At 49.5% G+C, this 17,279-nt stretch overlaps 1 long non-coding RNA gene and 1 other non-coding gene across 2 annotated transcripts in view; both read right to left on the bottom strand.

Moving 5' to 3' along the window:
• The window catches only part of LOC123650629, a 28,296-nt gene extending 24,117 nt beyond the window's left edge, over window positions 1-4,179 (bottom strand). Inside the window, exons 1-4 of the long non-coding RNA XR_006739442.1 lie at window positions 4,064-4,179; window positions 3,820-3,954; window positions 2,354-3,225; window positions 1,592-1,771 (exon numbers count right to left, since the gene is read on the bottom strand). This is a non-coding gene — a long non-coding RNA (uncharacterized LOC123650629). The remainder of the gene's footprint in view (window positions 1-1,591; window positions 1,772-2,353; window positions 3,226-3,819; window positions 3,955-4,063) is intronic.
• Window positions 4,180-5,339: 1,160 nt separating this feature from the next.
• On the bottom strand, window positions 5,340-5,523 carry LOC123621404. Its single transcript, XR_006729132.1, has one exon. It is a non-coding gene; the product is annotated as a small Cajal body-specific RNA 16 (non-coding RNA).
• Between the last annotated feature and the right edge of the window lie 11,756 nt (window positions 5,524-17,279).

Raw genomic sequence — 17,279 nt, 5'->3', positions numbered from 1 at the left:
ATCCTGCTGAAAAATCAAGTAAGTACAGGGATCCTAAACTCAAGTAGCTAGTGCAGAGGTGGCAACAGACAAGGGAACAATAATAAAATAGGGTGAGTTCTATGAATGAGATGTGCACGGGGTGACGACAAACCCAGGGCTGAGCTCCTTGTCACTCTGAGACAGGCTGTCTCTGGCTTCAACACAGTGGAGGACACAAAGTCTTCATGTGACCGTTGGCTGTGCCGGGAACTTTACCTGTCACATCCAAATGTCTTTGTCCACATCACTCATCTCGGGACACGGGGTTCAATAGCCAAGAGGAAGATAAAGCTCCCTACGCACAGATCTGGGATCCTCTCATGGGCAAGTCTGTTAGCACAAGAATGGGAAACGCTGCTAATGCAAACTACTTTATTAGGGGAAAAATGGTCCCTAAAAGGCGACAGTAGAAGAGAATGTGAGCTACACTACTCAGAGGAAAGCACAAGCCCCACACTTTTCTGCATGTAAGGCCCTGTGAGACCCGGCCCCTCCCACACCCTCATAAACCCTTCTAGTTCCTTCCCCATCATACTAGCCGCCCCCTCTGCTTAGGATGCTCCTCCGGCCGCCCCATGACTTACTTCCTTACCTAAGGGTTTTGCTAAAGGCCACCTCCCTGACCACCCTACCTGAAACTGCAAATGGCACCCCTGACGCGCCCTAGCCCTAGCGTAGCCAGGTTGCTTTCTCTTTCTCCATAGCACTCAATTGTTATCCCACATTTTCCAATGATTTGCTTCCCGTCTCCCTGTCCTGGAAAGTAAGCTCCCTGAAGGCAGGAGTTTGTTTAATGCAGTCAGCGTAAGTGCTCAACTAAACATGTTTAATCCACCAGAAAGCTGTTAAACGAGGCTCATAAACCAGAGAACATACAGACCTCTACTTAAAATGACACTTCCAGAATAATCACTCTTCCCCTGTTCAACAACACTAACAGGTAACAGCCAGCAAGCTAAACCGTACTGGCTTTGTACAAACTTGGTTCAGTCTTGGCACGTACCTTTCAATTTCGAGTATGAGCAATGTTGGTGCCAGAGATACTTCTGAACCTCTAATACATTGTCTGGAACCTCGAACGCAGGTATGTATTACACGGGATTCCTGCCCGCCAGCTGGCACCGGAGTGAATGCAAGAAATGCATCAGCATGTGCTCTGATGCCCAAGTGCGAGTGCCTGTGCTTGGTTCAGCTGGTCCCTGACATGGGTCCTTCCCAGGAACTGTATGTCACCGGGCACCCTGACAGATTCCTAAGCAAGAGCCCAACCCTGCAGATGAATCTTCTGCATAACTTTCTGGTGAAAGAAGGTATTGGCTAAATTACAAAAAAAAAAAAAAAAAAAAAAACCCAAACTTTGTACCAAGTTATGAAAGAAAAGAGTTTGGTGTAGGATCACATCCTCTAGTGGACGAAGAGAGAAGTTCACACACTTGACTTGCTATAACTACTCTTTAGTTCAATTTTTATACTTTTCCTGATACAGGACTTGTGTGTCCCACAGCAGTTTTTAACAGTAAAAAATGACTTAACCACACATTTCATTACCCCTTGCTAGTCCTCAGCGTACCGTCATTGAAGGACAGGACTCCGCCCACCTGAGCCCCCCCTCACACAATCCGGAACAGAAAGTCACGAACGCCACGGCCCAGCCACGACACTGAAGCCTATTTCAGACGTGTTCTTTGGGGAAAACAAGTCCAGCATCACCACGTCTAGGCCTGTAGGCACCAACTCCATGGAGCCGGATCTGAGTGACAGAGCAGGGGACAGCTACGGAATACTCCAGGCAGTGACACAAACCTTCTTGAGTCTCCTCCCGTGGATTCCAGGCCTCCCTCCCAGCACCACAAAGATGCCCAGCACACCTGTCACCCAGGCCCTTTACTGTGTGGGAGAATCAGCTGTCATGAGAAAAGGGGAGGTGGCTCAGTGTTAAGAAGCCACCTCCGGGCAGCGTTTCAGCAGACTGGAGCAGGACAGGGGTGCAAAGACAGGACAGCACCTTGAGGGGTGGAGGCTCCTGGGAAGGGTTGTTATCTCAGCCTGTGCTGCTCTGCCATGGGGCAGTCACGCTCATCTTGTCCTTATTTCCCTGTTCTTGGCAGACTCTTCTGGACTCACAGGGACACTCAAGCACCCTCCCCCGGTTAAGAGGAAAGCTCTCGCGGTTACAAACAGCTCTGCCACTATGAACTGCGTTCGTGCCATACGACGTCACTGCTCAGGGGGCCAGGATCTAACGCTCCCGATTAAACTCCCAAACCCAGACCGAACCAACTCCCCGAGGAACTTGGCACACAGGAGGCCACAGCAGCTTGAACAGACCTACCTTCTGAGGACAGCCAAGGCGCCCTCCAGCGCGGTGAGGAAGCCGACATTCCGCATACAGGAAAACACCACACAGATAAATGAGTCAGTAATTGGGCATCAAAGTGGTTTATTCCAGAAACATCAATTCATACTATTTTTTCCAGTACATATCACATCTTAACACAATATATTAATTTAGGCAATTAATACGTGTTCTTCCTCTACAGACAAACACGTACAGGAGAACATAGGTAACTTTACTGCAGGGTGGATGTTTTCGTGAGTGGCCCAAACATGCAAACTAAGACAGTAAAAAACGACAGCCTCCAATAAACTACCCCCCTTCCCTGCCTTGGGAAGGGGCAGGCATCTTCCTGCAGCAAATAGCACCTGTTAAAACCCCAAAACTTTGCCATGCTGCAGCCCCCCAGGGAATTTCACAGCTGAAGATGCTAAAAAAGCTCTGAAAGTCAGAGGAAAAAACGTAAATGACAATAAGGACGTGGGCTAACAGGTCTAAAGTGCTCCTAGGCCCCAGGCCCTCTCCTGAGCGCTTTTCCTACAGAGGACTAAATGCGTGGCCCTGGAAGTCACTCTTTCAAAATAGTTGGAAACAGCGTTGCCAATTGTGTGTCTCAGTAGAGGCTACACACTCAAGATAGGTGGCCACTGGGCACAGAAACCAAGTCACCTTGGGGTCTGATTCCATTTATTTGTATCCATACAAAACAGGGTCTTAAGCAGGAATACTGAAAAAGTATGCAGTTGGGAACTGACCAAACAGAGCTGGCAGGTCCTAAGCCAAAACAATTCCATTCCAGGCACAGAGAACCAGCAGAAATGGAATCAGATTTCCAGCCAGCACACATACAAATCTTCCAGTAAACTGACCTGCAAAGAAAGGACACTTCATCAGCTTTGATTCTACTTCACCAGGTCTGAATATTTAAAACCATTAGCATGATGAAATATTCTCCAAAATCTAAGTCCACCTTCTACTCAGAACACAGTGTGGAAGGTGCCTGGGATTCTGCCCCATGGGGACCTTGCATCTACCTGCCCCTCGTTCTTCCAAGTCTAACGGCACTGCCAGAGCCAAGGCTGGTCACCTCCTACTCAAGACTATCCCAGGGACTTCCCACCCCATCTCTCCCCAGGCTGTTATCAGTAGACCATAGACCACCACCTGCAGCCTCAGAAACCTGCCGGTACAAAGCCACCTGAACTCTTGACATTGAAAGCCCCTACAACCTAGCCCCAGTCTATATATTCCCACTTGGTGTGCCCTCCCTTCCCTCTAGCCATGTATCCCCCAGTATGGCCCCCACCCGAGCTCCACACACCCTCCCAAGCACTCTCATGCTTCCTGCCTTTGTCACATGCTTCATCAGCTGGAAACGGCCTTTGCTTCTGCTTCTCTCACAGGGTCACCTTCCCTGAGGGTCCCATTGAAAACACTCCTTCCTCTTGTACCACAGCACTCACCGTTGTCTATCTTGCTAGATTTGAAGCCCCTAACTCCAGGGTCCATACTTTTCTTTAAATTCCCTCCAAGGCGTATGACTTAATGCTTTGACCACTGTAGGTACTTAAATGCACTGACGATGTCACCTCTATTTGCTGACAACAAAACAGGCAAGGACAAAAGCAAGAATGCTGACTCATGTAGGAGCAGCTGAAACCACAGCCAAGGAAATAAACATTAAACTTGCTGGGTGCTGTTGCTCACCACTGTAATCTCAGCACCTCGGGAGGCGGAGGTGGTAGGAAGCCAGGAGTTTGAGACCAGCCTGGGCAACACAGTGAGACTCCAGCTCTCAAAAGATTTTTAAAAACTTAGCCAGGTATGGTGCTGATTGCGCAAGTTTGTAGTCCCAGCTACTCCAGAGGGTGAATGAAGCAGGAAGATCGCATGAGCTCAGGGGTTCAAGGCTGCAGTGAGCTATGATCAAGCCACTGCATTCCAGCCTGGGTGACAGAGCAAGACTCCACCTTAAAATAAATAAATAAATAAATAAATAAAAATAATCCACAAACAGCTACTGTTTGAGACTCTCAGGAAAAACTAACATGATTTCCAAAGGCGGAATCCGTCTCAGCCTTTATCCTAGAAAGGAGGAGGTGCGGGAGAGGCAAAGGGGATCTCTCTCCAGGCCATGATTCCCAGGAAGCTGTGGCCACTCCCTCCAATGTGCTCTAGACCCACACTGTCCGACAAAGCTGCCACTAGCCACGTGTAGCTATTCAAGTTAAAATTAAAAATCCGGCCCCTTAGTCACACCAGCCACACTGCAAGTGCTCAGTGACATGTGTCTTGTGTCTGCTCTGGACAGTACAGATGACTTTTACTGCTGCAGTAAGTTCTGGTTCCACAATGCTGTTCTGTACATAGTGATCTTATAAAATTACAGACTTTTGCACACCATCTTGTTTAAAATCCACAATGCTATCCCACTATTCTCAGGGCAAAGACCAAAATCCTCACCTGAGCCACAAGACTCTGTGTGGTCTGGCCCTTTCCTACGTTTTGAACTTCATTCCACACCATTCTCCACCTTGCTTTCCAGGCTATAACGGCCTACTTTCAGTTCCTTCACCAGCTGCTCGTGAGGCCACTGGGCACGTGCTGTCCCTGTCCCTGGCCTTCCCAGCAAACTCCTACTCACCCTTCAGAGTTCAGCTCAAGGGCTCTATCCTCAGGAAAGCCTTCCAGTCTCCTTGTGATATAAATTCTGATACGACTGTGCCTTCCTTCAGAGCATTTACCTTGAATTACACTCTACTAAGTGTGTTCATTTAACCTCCTCTCCCTGCCTGGGCTGTAGCTACCTAAGAACAAGGGCCACGACTGTTTTGTTCACTTCTGTTCCCCTAACACTTAGCATGGTGCCTGGCCAAAGCATCAACAAATATTTACTGCATGAAACAGATAACATCAACACTGTTTATTAAGTTTAAAAAAAATACCTGCTCTGTGATACTAACTTTCATTTTTTCAGCATAGGTCCTGTTTGCAGTATCATACATGATCATCAAACTGCTGCTAGAATGCTCACACCTGTTACTGCAAATTCAAATCCCAGGAAAGACTTCTGGGAATTTTCTTTAGGTCAGGGTTGGGCTGCCTGGTACAAGGCTGCACCCACGACTGGGCGGGTTCAACAACACAGGGGCCTTTCCCCAGACCATCTGCCTTAGCACACTTTGCTCCGCGCTTGACATACCTGGATTCTGCAAACTGCGGGCGCTCCGAATGCTCGCACCAATGCGGAGCAGGATATAATCCTCGCATAGCTTCAGCCAATCGTCGGGGACTGGATACTTCTCATTTTCTGCGAAAACCCCGGGGAAAAAGAGTAAAAGGGTAAGTCATTCGATACTTACCGCACCCCCAGAAACCCGAGCTCAGGCGGCCTGGGACCCCGAGGCTCTTCTGCGGGCCACAGCGCCTCCTTACAGCCTCGCACTACAATTTCGGCGGCTGCGTGCGGACCAAGTTCCCTTCGCCCCGGTCCAATCCCCGGCTGCTAAGGGAGGAGCGGGCCCTGGAGTCCCGGGCCCCGCGGGGAGGCTCTCTGGTCTCCGGGTCAGTGCCTCCCGCCCCCAGGGAGCTCCATTAACATCCGTTAACATCTCAGCAGGCAGCGCCCGGTGGCAGCAGAAGCTGCGGCCGCCCCGCGTCGTCCTGCGGGCCGGGGATCGGCGACCAGCAGGAGGCGAGAGCGGGTTTCCCCTCGGACAGAACAAAGCACACGTCTCCACTCTCAGCCGACCCTCCTGCACGGAAGCACTTCCGCCCATACACTTCCGGCCGGAAGCGAGGACTTACCATAGAGACAGAAGCTAGAGAGCCGCCTTCGACTTTAAATCTGGTCCTCCAAGGCGGTCTTAAAGGGGACGCAGGCGGAGATTTGAATAATGGAGACGAGCGCCTGGGCCGGAGGGGACGGCCCTAGAGCGAGGGACGCAGAAGGGACATGCCATCTCTTGAGAGCCTGCTGGGTGCCTGGAGCCGTGCGAGCCTCATCCCTTTGCGCCTCACCACCGGTCCCGGGGGAGCAGGTGCAGGGGCCGCTGCTGCCGGGCGCCCCTCGCCGGGAAGCGGCGGAGGGGCTTAAACCCGCGTGGCTCTGCCCCCAGCGCCGCGCTCGGTCTGCGCCCCGGGGGAGGGGGGGAGGCGACCTTGCCTGGCGGGCAGGCGCGGAGGCAGCTGAGAGGTGCTAGTGCGGGGGGCGGCGGAGCAGCAGACCGGACTTTTCAATTTTTAAAACCACATAACATATAATTTTTCATTTTAACCATTTTAAAGTATACAGTTCAGTGTTTTGTTTTTAGTGTGTTCAAATGTTGTGCAACCCTCACTTCGATCTAGTTCCAAGATGTTTTCATCACCCCGTAAAGAAACCCTGTGTCCATTCGCAGTCACCCCCCACTACGCTCCCCCAGCCCCTGCTAACCTCTGACCTCTGTGGATTTGCCTTTTCTGGACATTCATGTATTAACAAATGAAATCACACAATACGTGGCCTTTTGTGTCTGGCTCCTTTCATTTTGCACAAAATTTTCCGGGTTCCTTACGATGTAGCATATATCAGATAAGAGACCGGGTCTTGCCGTGTTGCCCAGGGTGGTCTCAAACTCAAGCAAGCCTCCCGCCTCAGCCTCCCAGGTGGCTGGCATTACAGGCGCCTGGCTCCTCTTTCTCGGGTCTTAAAGGCGCTTGCAAAATAACGTGAGAGCAACCTCGTTTGGGTTTTTATGACCCCTGCCCCCCCTCAATCTCTTAGAGTTGTCTTGCTCACGTCTAGTACAATAATAAGTATTTTTAGCTTTATTTACTCTGAAATATTCATCTTAGATTTTTCTTTGGGGAAGGAGCAACAATTTTGTTTTGTTTTACCCTATTTCATTAGTTTACATAATAATTACATCATGTAATTATATAATAAGTCTAACGGGCACAAACAGGTTTGGAAACAACACAGCGGCTTTCAGCAGGCATTGGGCTCACCCGGTGGGAGCAGAAACCGGGGTCTTCCCGGAGAGGAGCCTCCAGCCTTGCGTGTCCCTTGGACCATGGGCACCACTGCATGAGTTTCATGGAGGGGACGGGGCCTTCCCTGAGCTGGAGCGCCCAGGAGACGGCCGTCTATTAAGAGAGCTTCCCTTGTTCTGTTTTTTGCAACCCCTGTCAGAACCACCTGGAGCGGGAGAGGGACGGCTTCCAAAGGGAGCAGGGACGAAGGTGTCCAGGGCAGGTGAGAACTCCAGGCGGCTCCTCCATGGCCCCACCCGTGCCCCCGCTGGTGGCTGTTGGTGGTGCTGCTGACCACAGGTGGGGCCGGAAACAAGCCCGACGCGCTGCGCACCTGCAGGTCTCCCGCGCTCAGTCTGACCTGCAGGGTAAAGCCCAACAACTGCTTTCCTCCTCCTTTTCCATTTCTACTTCATTAGAAAAAAAAACAAACCCCAACAAATCCCACGTGCACCCAGCGAGTCAAACCGTGGACAGGCGTGGGAAGAAACGCTCGCCCGGCGCAGTCGAGGCCGGGACAACACACCTGCCCTGGCTCCTCCGCGCCTCGTTTCAGTCGGGCCGACAGCCGCGACGCACCGCCGTCCCTGTGTGTCTCAGAGCTTACTCGGCATTCGAGCCCCCCAGAGCCCGGCTCCCCCAGCCCGCGAACGTGACCTCCGGTTTCCGCAGCTTTGTCCCCACGCAGACCCCCTGCTCCGACCATTGTGATCACTCAGCTTCCGGACGCTCCCTGCACAATCACGTCAGCGGAGCCCACCTGTCCTCCGAAGCCAGCTCTGGCCCAGGTGATGGCTTCTTCCTGGACGCTTGTCAGTGCCAGTCCTCTGTCATACTTACCTGACACATCCTGTGCGCTATTTGTTACTCACCTTTTGATGAGCACATCTGGTCTCCCACTCAGTGGGACAGCTCTTTCTGAAGGTGGGACTTTGTCAGCATCCTCAGCCTCCTGGGGAAGACGAGGTTTGCAGAATCGCCTTTGCTCTGCCCCCCCAAGACAAGGGGGGTGACCCCGGAGAATCCTCCCGAGTTGGGGAGGGCTGCAGGAAGCATCGATCCACATCTGAGCCCTGGCCAGCTGCTTGCTAAGCTGCACATCTGCCAGCCCATCCCGGCACTGCCGCCAGAGAGAATGTGGTGGGAGAGTTCCTGGGGGAGATGTGACACGTGTCCCCTGAAGGTAGAGCATATCAGAGCTAGAGTCTGGTGCTGGCTCTCATCTGGGAACGCCAAGACCAAAGCCTTCTTCAGTCGACCTCATCGGCAAGGCTGTGAGGGACAGTGGAATGGTGGGTGTGGGAGGAAAAGGATGATTGCTGGGCTTGGCTTAATAATTCACCCCCGACACGATGTCCATACCCCAATCCTTGGAACCTGTGAATATGTCACCTTACACGGCAGAGGGGACTTAGCAGATATCATGAAGTTAGGGACCTTGAGAAGGGGAGATTATCGTGGATTATTCTGGTGGGTTCAGTGTAACCACAGGGTCCCTCCCTACGAAAGGGAGGCAGGGGGTCGGCGGTAGAGAGGGGAGGTGAGAACGAAAGCAGAGGCAGAGGGAGTGGGAGAGGGAGCAGGGGAGGGGCTGGAAAAGGCAAGGAAACAGACTCTCACCTGGAACCTCCAGAAGGAACCAGCCCCGCCAGCACCTTGGTTTGTCCACCTTGCTACAGGGGAGTTTGGAAAGTGTAGCCCTCACCTGGGTGTTCCGTCCAGTTGAACTGTGGCTAGAGTCACCCCAAAAGTGGCAGCAGGGGAGTTCCTGAAAGGGACTGCCCCAAATCCTCCCAAGATGGGGCTGGTTGGGATTCCAAAGAAAGAAGCACTAAACGCCCAGGTGGTGAGTCTAGAGCATTTATTAGGGACCCTTATGCACAGAGGGCTTTGGCATCCTTGAGCCGGTAATCAAGAAAAGAGATATTATACCCAGGTGTGCCCACAATGGTGGAGTTTATTATAGGAGGGTTGCAGGAATTTGGCTCAGGGCAGGGGCTGGTTTCTACGTGTGGTAGATCGTTCAGTGTTTCAATCAACAACCTAAACAGCTTCATCAGTGCCTGGGAATGTGCAAGGCCCTGGTTTTGGGTCAAGTCTTGAGGGGAAATATGCAGCTGGCCAGCCACAGGGTGGTCAGGTGACTCTGTTTCTAGGTCAGGACCCAGAAAGAAAGTGGGGCTCGGGTGGGCCCTACACTGGGTGTTCCTGTTGCCAAGAAGGGGACAGCGGCTACTGGGAGGTGACCGTGTGTCTGCTGCAAACGCCTCACAGGGTGTTGGAAGGCTCGAGGGAGAAGGGCCGGGCAGCAGCTGGGACTCCGCAATGATGTCCGTGAAGGGTATTTCTTTTCAAACATCCCCTCTGGACGCTGAGCACATGCACGCCTATGACAGGAACTCCGCAGACTGGGAGTGATCAACTGATTTGTGGGACACTTGACTCTGATTTAACAAACAGGCTCATCATGCGGTGACACATCTTTCAGAAGTTGTGATTAAGAGGAGGAAGCAGTCCTCAGAAAGCCTGGAGCGCTGCCCGGTAGTCAGCTGAGTGATTTCCGCTGGTGCTAATGAGAACTCTTTGGCCCCTTTCATTGGAGCGGCTCAGACAGGCCTAGGAGGCCACTGGCAGAGCCCTGTCACTGCTCTGAGTGGCTCTGGGCGTCCTCACTCAGAGGCTGAGGGGCTTCGGCAGAAGCTGGCCAGGGCTGCCTTCTGCACCCCACCACTTCCTGTTGGGGTCGGGGAGTCCCGAGGCTTGACTGTCACAGCGTCACGGAAAGTGTGCACCTTTGTACTGACACGGCAGCACATGCCCTGTTCTGGGAGGACAGCGTCCCGCCCTGGCTTTGTAGGGCCGGCCCAAAGCCCTTCTTATAGCGACGTTAAAGCATTCATCAGGCCCTCATGCCCTGATCACCTCCCGCTAGACCTGCCTCCAGCTGTTGCACTGGGGACTCAGCTTCCGACACGTGAACTTGGAGGACCACATCCAGGCCATGGCGCCAGGGGAGTGCCGACCTGGCCTCCGTCCCCCGGTCCACATACCAGCTCTCCAGCTCGCTCGCTCTACCTAAGGCAAGTTTATTAACCTCTTGCCTGTTGCCTTTCCGGCAAAGCAGGAATAGTAATTTATCATCTCATAGAACTTCTGAGGATTCAGTGGGGATTAATGTGAAGCACTTAGAAGGCACAGAAGAAACGCCAGCTCTCCCGGGGAGGCAGACAGGAGCCGCTGGGGTAACCTGGTTAAACAGTTATTGCTTTTCCCTTTTCAGAAAAGCCCCAACACCACAGGCTCATGGGACCTCATCAGGAGCTCGCGCCGTGGCTTTTGGGATGGATCATTTGATTCCATCCAGGGCAGCCCCATCCAATAGAAATAGAACTCGGGCCACACACGTCATTGTAGGTTCTCTAGTAGCCGCATTAAAATAGAAAGAGACTGGGTGCGGTGGCTCACACCAATCCCAGCACTTTGGGAGGCTGAGGTGGGAGGATCACTTTGAGGCCCGGAGTTCAAGACCAGCCCAAGCACCATAACGAGAGACCTTGTCTCTACAAAAACTAAAAAAATTAGGCAGGCGTGGTGGCATGTGACTGTAGTCCTAGCTACTCAGGAGCTTGAGGCAGGAGGGTCGCTTGAGCCCAGGAATTCAAGGTTACAGTGAGCTATGATGACACCACTGCACTCTAGCCCAGATGACAGAGGGAGGCTCTGGCTCAAAAAAGAAAAAGAGGCCGGGCGCGGTGGCTCACACCTGTAATCGTAGCACTCTGGGAGGCCGAGGCGGGTGGATCGCTCAAAGTCAGGAGTTCGAGACCAGCCTGAGCAATAGTGAGACCCCCCCCCATCTCTACTTAAAAAAAAAAAAAAAATAGAAATTATCTGGCCAACTAAAAATATATATAGAAAAAAATTAGCCGGGCATGGTGGCGCATGTCTGTAGTCCCAGCTACTCAGGAGGCTGAGGCAGTAGGATCGCTTAGGCCCAGGAGTTTGAGGTTGCTGTGAGCTAGGCTGATGCCACAGCACTCACTCTAGCCCGGGCAACAGAGCGAGACTCTGTCTCAAAAAAAAAGAAAAAGAAATAGGTGAAGTTAATTTTAATAATCTAGTTTAACAGACAAAAGATATGATCATGTCAACACATAATCATATAAAAATCATTAGGCAAATTTTACATTTTTTGTGTTAAGTCTTAGAAATCAGTGTGTGGTTTGCACTCCCAGCACTTCTCAATTCACACTAGCCACGTTTCAGCGCTCAGTAGCCATGTGGGGCTTGTGGCTGCCACATTGGACGGTGCAGACCTAGGACTGTCGTCCCCCCAAGTCTAATCCCTTAATTCTTCAGGTATAAAGGAAGAGAGGAAGGGAGGGAGGGAAACCGACATTATCACCTCGGCTGGCTAGGTGCCTAGCTTTGTGCTTTCACATACATTATGTCATTTAACTTCAAAGCAAACCTAGGAATGAGGTATTATTGTGCTTATTTTTTAAAGGCTCAGAAAGGTTAAGTGACTTGCTTGAGCTCACCCAGCAAACAAGAAATAGGGTAAAAATTTTATGCTTCCAATTCCCTGACTGCCCCATGGTCTGCTGGAATCAATGATGCCCTTAAGGTCACCCCAGTGGCCAAGTCCAAATCAACCATTGCTTCCTCCCCCTCAACCTGGTTTCTGGCCCAGCAACTTGCTCAGGGATTTCTCTGCCAGAAAATCTGGCCAGTTCCAGTAATGGCCAGTCCTATCCTCCCAGACCCTTTCCCTGGGGCCGCTCCTTAGGGTCGGGCTGGGGGGCCTGGGAGTTTTGTGGTTGGTGCCATCCTTAGGCTGAACACACACCTGGCTGCTGAAAGCGACATCTCCCATCACCCTCTTGGTAAAGGATCCAGAGCGGAAGCTTCTCCTCGCGGTGCCTGGATTTATGCTCTTGTGGGGCATGGGTGGGGGCACCGAGACACAGCCCCAAAGCCCACCACATGGTGGTTACGAGCTTCCGAGCTGGCAGCTGGTTTGCCACTATTAAACCTATTTATGTAGCCGGGCACTTTAAGACGGCTCTGTGATTACTGTCACTCTGCGGGATGGCCAGGAAGCAATTTTCTGAGGCTGATAGATTTCTCATCATTAGTTGCTCTCAAGCTGTGGGTTCCTTCCATGTCCTGGAGCAAAACCCTTTCAAAAGATGCCATCTCTTGGGACTCCCGGGAAGGGGGCACTGAAAGGGGAGTTGTCCTGGGCTGCCCCAGTCACCGATTCTGCAAAATACTAGGGACATGTCAGGAGCCTGAGGAGGCTACAGTGACCTCCCCACCCGCAAGCCGTGAAGGAAGCCCAGCAAGGGGGAGGAAGGGGTGGGAGGGTGGGAGTGGGGAGCAGGCGGCCTGTGGTTCTCAGCTGTGGGTGCACATCAGAGTCACCTGGGGTCTTTAAAAGCTTCTGCAGCCAGGCACCACCCACAGAGACTCTGATTGTACGGGTGCGCATTGTGGCTTGGGAATCAGGATGTTTAGAAGCTCCCTGGGCGATTCTGGTGTGCCAGGTTAGAGATGCCCCAGATCAGCGGTCCCCAACCTTTCTGGCATCAAGGACTAGTTTCTTGGAAGACAATTTTTCCACAGATGGGGCGGTGGGGCAGGTGGAGCCCAGGCTGTGATGCCGGCGATAGGGAGTGGCTGTAAATACAGATAAAGCTTCAGTTGCTCAGTTGCTGTCATGGAAGACAATTTTTCCACGGATGGGGGTGGTGAGGGGGGTGGCGGAGCTCTGCAGCCCAGTCTCTAACAGGCCACAGACTGGGGATTGGGGACCGCAGCCCTAGATGGTCCTGCAGGTGTGAACAGACTGAGCTAGTCCCCTGCCAGGAGAAATCGTCCAGGACTGGGAAATGGGCAAAAGATCCCGCATGCTTCCAGCGTGAGCCGGTTTCTGGGATTGCACGTGTCCACAGGAGTCTGTCCCTCGACTTGCCTTTCTGTTGACGAGTCTACTGCACAACTCTAAAAGGGGAGAAGTTAAATAGTAGGAAACTGAAATAATTTTTGTCCACAGCAATGCAAATGGATTTTGTCCTCAGAGATGCAACTGGTTCCTGTCCTCTAGAACAGATGACATTAGACATTACATTTCATTGCCCTATAGGACGCTGCCCAGCTTTGCAACTATTAGCAAATTTGTCCCCGTGTTCCTGGTTCCTCTGTATACGGCTGATTTTCAAATTTTCCTTTCAGCTGGTCTTAACAGCTTTTTGGTTCCCTCATTAACTAACAAGTTGAATAAAATTAGCTACAGGTTTATTTTACATTTCAACTGTTTGAAAAGTGTCATCTGGTCCCACCTCGGGGAGGGGGGTGCCCCCTCGTGCCCTGTCCCGCACCGGCTGTGGCTGTCACGTCGTGCTGTCTCCCCAGCTACGCTCAGGGCCACGGGGCCTGCGTCTCACCCGCTGGTTAGGGACGTCTGCGTTCCCTGCACCTGCTACCGTGTGAGGTAAAGGTAAGCCCTCAGTAGAGTTTCCAGAAAGCCTCTACCCAGAGGTGACCAGCATGGATCACCCAGTGTCACACATCAGCACCCAACTCACTGTTAAGAGAAAAACTTAAGCATAGCAAAATGTAAAGAGTTTATCTGAGCAAACACCTATCTTTGCTTACATAGGAATCCAAGCCCATTTCGGCCTAATAACCTCCAATTAATTTTTTAAAACATCGGTTGGATATTTCAAGGCAAGAACACCAGGATTGTGACCCTAACTTAATGCTTGGTTGACGTCCCAAAGGCAAACTCCTAAGGGGTTGTCTCCGATCTGCCCCAAGTCCCTTCCACGCTGCTTTGTGCTTTCTCTTCCCTTCTGTTCTCTTCCTTCCGAAAATTTTAACTGCAACTTCTGGAACTCTCTTTCCAGAGGAAAGTAACCCCCACCCCCCATTTTCTGAATCTCTATGTGGAACACTGTCTTTTCTGTCCTTGGGGGTTATTAACCAACGGAAGGAATATACGTATTGTGAGGACGAAATGGAGACCACAGGGAAGACCCGTCGGTGCTGTCCCTAAAGCCTGGCTGACCCCTTTTGACCCGACACGGCCACAGCGTCCCACAGAAGCAAGGCGCTAACTCCCAGCTGCTATTCTGAGCAGTTGCTCATGAATATCTCTCATTATTCTGCATGTTTGAAATGTCTTCATTATTTTTAGTCTTTTGCTTTTCCTTATGAATTTTATAATCATCTTGTCAAGTTTCATGAAAAGCTCTATTGGATTTTTGATTGGGATTGCACTGAATTTTTACATTACTTTGGGGAGAATTGATGTCCATATAATATTGTCTTCCCTTGCGTGGATATGGAGTGTCTCTCTACTCTTTCATGTCATTCAAAAAGTTGTTTTATGTTCTCTATATGGGCATCCCATATCTTCTAGGAGTTTTATTGTACATATTTTATTTTGTTGTCTCATTTTTTAAAGTTTAAGTTTAAAAATTTTTATGGAGATTGCTCCTTCTGAATATATCCTTATTGTTAATGGAATCTTATTTTTTAAATTAAAATTTCCTTTGATTCCATTGGTTATTATTCATATATAGTGTTTTATATAGTACACGTGTCCGTTATTATTACTAATACAGAGGTACCACTGTTTATATGTTTATGTTTACTTGAAACCTAGCAATCTTACTGAGTTCTATTATTAATTCTAATAGTTTGTAGATTTTTCTGGATCTTCTATGTGGGTAGTTATATAAGAACGCTTTGTCTTTTGAAATGCTTAAACTTCATTTTCTTTTTTGGTATCGGCTACTATGTTTAGTACAATGTTGAAAAGAAATTGGGCCATTCTTGTCTTACTTATGATTTAAATGCCACTGTTTCTAAAATTTCAGCATTAAGTACATTTATGATAGGTCTTTAATGAATCCTGGTTATCAAGTAAAAAAGTTCCTTTCTAATTCTAGTTTGTTAGAATATTTTAAAATCAAGAATGACTGTGAATTTTGTTGAATTTCTTTTTTCTCTGACTATTGAGGATAGCCACATATAATAGCTGTTTTCCTTTAATCTCAAGGCTAAGTGATAGTATGATGTATTTTTATTGTATTCCTGGGATAAAGCATGATAAATTTTGTTATATATCTGCTGAGTTAAATTCGCTGTTACTTAATTTAGGTATTTTGCTTCTATTAATACCTTCATAAGTGAGTTGGCCTTGATATTTCCTTTCTCAATACTGCCTTTATCCACTTTCGGTTTTAGATTAGATTGGGGAGTCCTTCTCCTCCCTCTCACCCCCTCTTTTTTTTTTTTACTAAAACAAAAATTTTTTAAAGTAAGGGTTATCTGTTCCTTGGTGTTTTGGAAGTGGGGGGTTAGGAAACTCCTGGATTGTGATTCAATTTCTTTTTCTTTTCTTTTTTTTCTTTTTTTTTTTTTGAGGCAGAGTCCCACTCTGTTGCCTGGGCTAGAGTGCTATGGTGTCAGCCTAGCTCACAGCAACCTCAAACTCCTGGGCTCAAGCGATCCTCCTGCCTCAGCCTCCCAAGTAGCTGGGACTACAGGCATGCACCACCAAGCCCGGCTAATTTTTTCTATATATTTTTAGTTGTCCAGCTAATTCCTTTCTATTTTTTAGTAGAGACGGGGGTCTCACTCTTGCTCAGGCTGGTCTCAAACTCCTGAGCTGAAACGATCTGCCCACCTTGGCCTCCCAGAGTGCTAGGATTACAGGCGTGAGCCATAACGCCCATCCTCAATTTCTTTAATGTTAATTCTTTAATTCAGGTTTTCTATCCTTGAGTAATTTATATTCATTTATAAACTTGTCCATTTCATCTAAATTTTCAGATGTAATTGAGATAAAGTGGTTCATAGTATTTACATATAATAAATCCCTGTTATGTCTGGAGCTAAGGCCCCTTTTCCACTCTTGACATTGTTTATTTGTATTTTTATCTTTTTTTCTTGCTTCAGTTGATTACAGCTTTTCTTTTTTTCATCAGTTTTTTAAAGAAAAAGCTTGTTTTGATGATGCTGTCTATTGTTTTCTATTTCAAGAATTTTTGCTTTTACCTATTGTCCCTTTTATTCTATTATCTTTAGCTTTTCCTTGTTGTCTTTTTCTCTGGCTTCTTGAATTGCATGTTTGACTCCTGTATTTCCCATCTTTTATTTTTAGTACACGCATTTTGGGCTTTTCAATGACCTTGAGCCTGACGTTGGCCACATTGAGCTACTCTCTTGCGCGCCGAGGGTCTTCTTGGCCCGACTGCAGCTGCTCGCTCCAGCTGCGGCCATCACGTCACGTCTGCCGGTGCCGCCCTGGGAGGGAGCGTCCCAGATACAGAACGTGGAAGCTGCAGATTTCCAAAATCCCAGCCTTGGTTATCACAGCTGCAATCCGCAGCATTCTGTTGACAAAACGAGTCACAAGGCCAGCCCAGACTCGAGAGACGGGGAGATAAACTCTGTCTCTTGACAGGAGTGACAAAGATTTTAAGCCGTCTTCCTTTTTCACCCACTGCCACAGGGGAAATACTGCACATCTACTCCACTTACAGACATGAAGTTCGAACACAGGCAGCACTAGTCTATGGGAATGGAAATGTGAATAGCAGTGGCCTCTGGGGTGGGGGAGACAGACTCAAAAAGGACACAGGGGAATTTTCTCAGGTGCTGGCAGTACTCTATACATTGATTTGGGGTGTTGGTCATATGGGTGTGTAAACTCACCAAAGTATACACTTAAGAGCTTGCATTTTACTATATAATTGTACCTCAATAAATAAGCAGCCAACCACAAATACTACATAGCTGTCTTAGCCTGAGTCCTGTCCCCTCTCCCCAACACACATGGTAACACACATGGAAACACACACATGGTAACACACACATGGTAAGTAGAGCCAGAGGC

The sequence above is a fragment of the Lemur catta genome, chromosome 15 (assembly GCF_020740605.2).
Source record: "Lemur catta isolate mLemCat1 chromosome 15, mLemCat1.pri, whole genome shotgun sequence".
Lineage (NCBI taxonomy): Eukaryota > Metazoa > Chordata > Mammalia > Primates > Lemuridae > Lemur > Lemur catta.
This window is presented reverse-complemented; position numbering and strand designations above follow the sequence as displayed.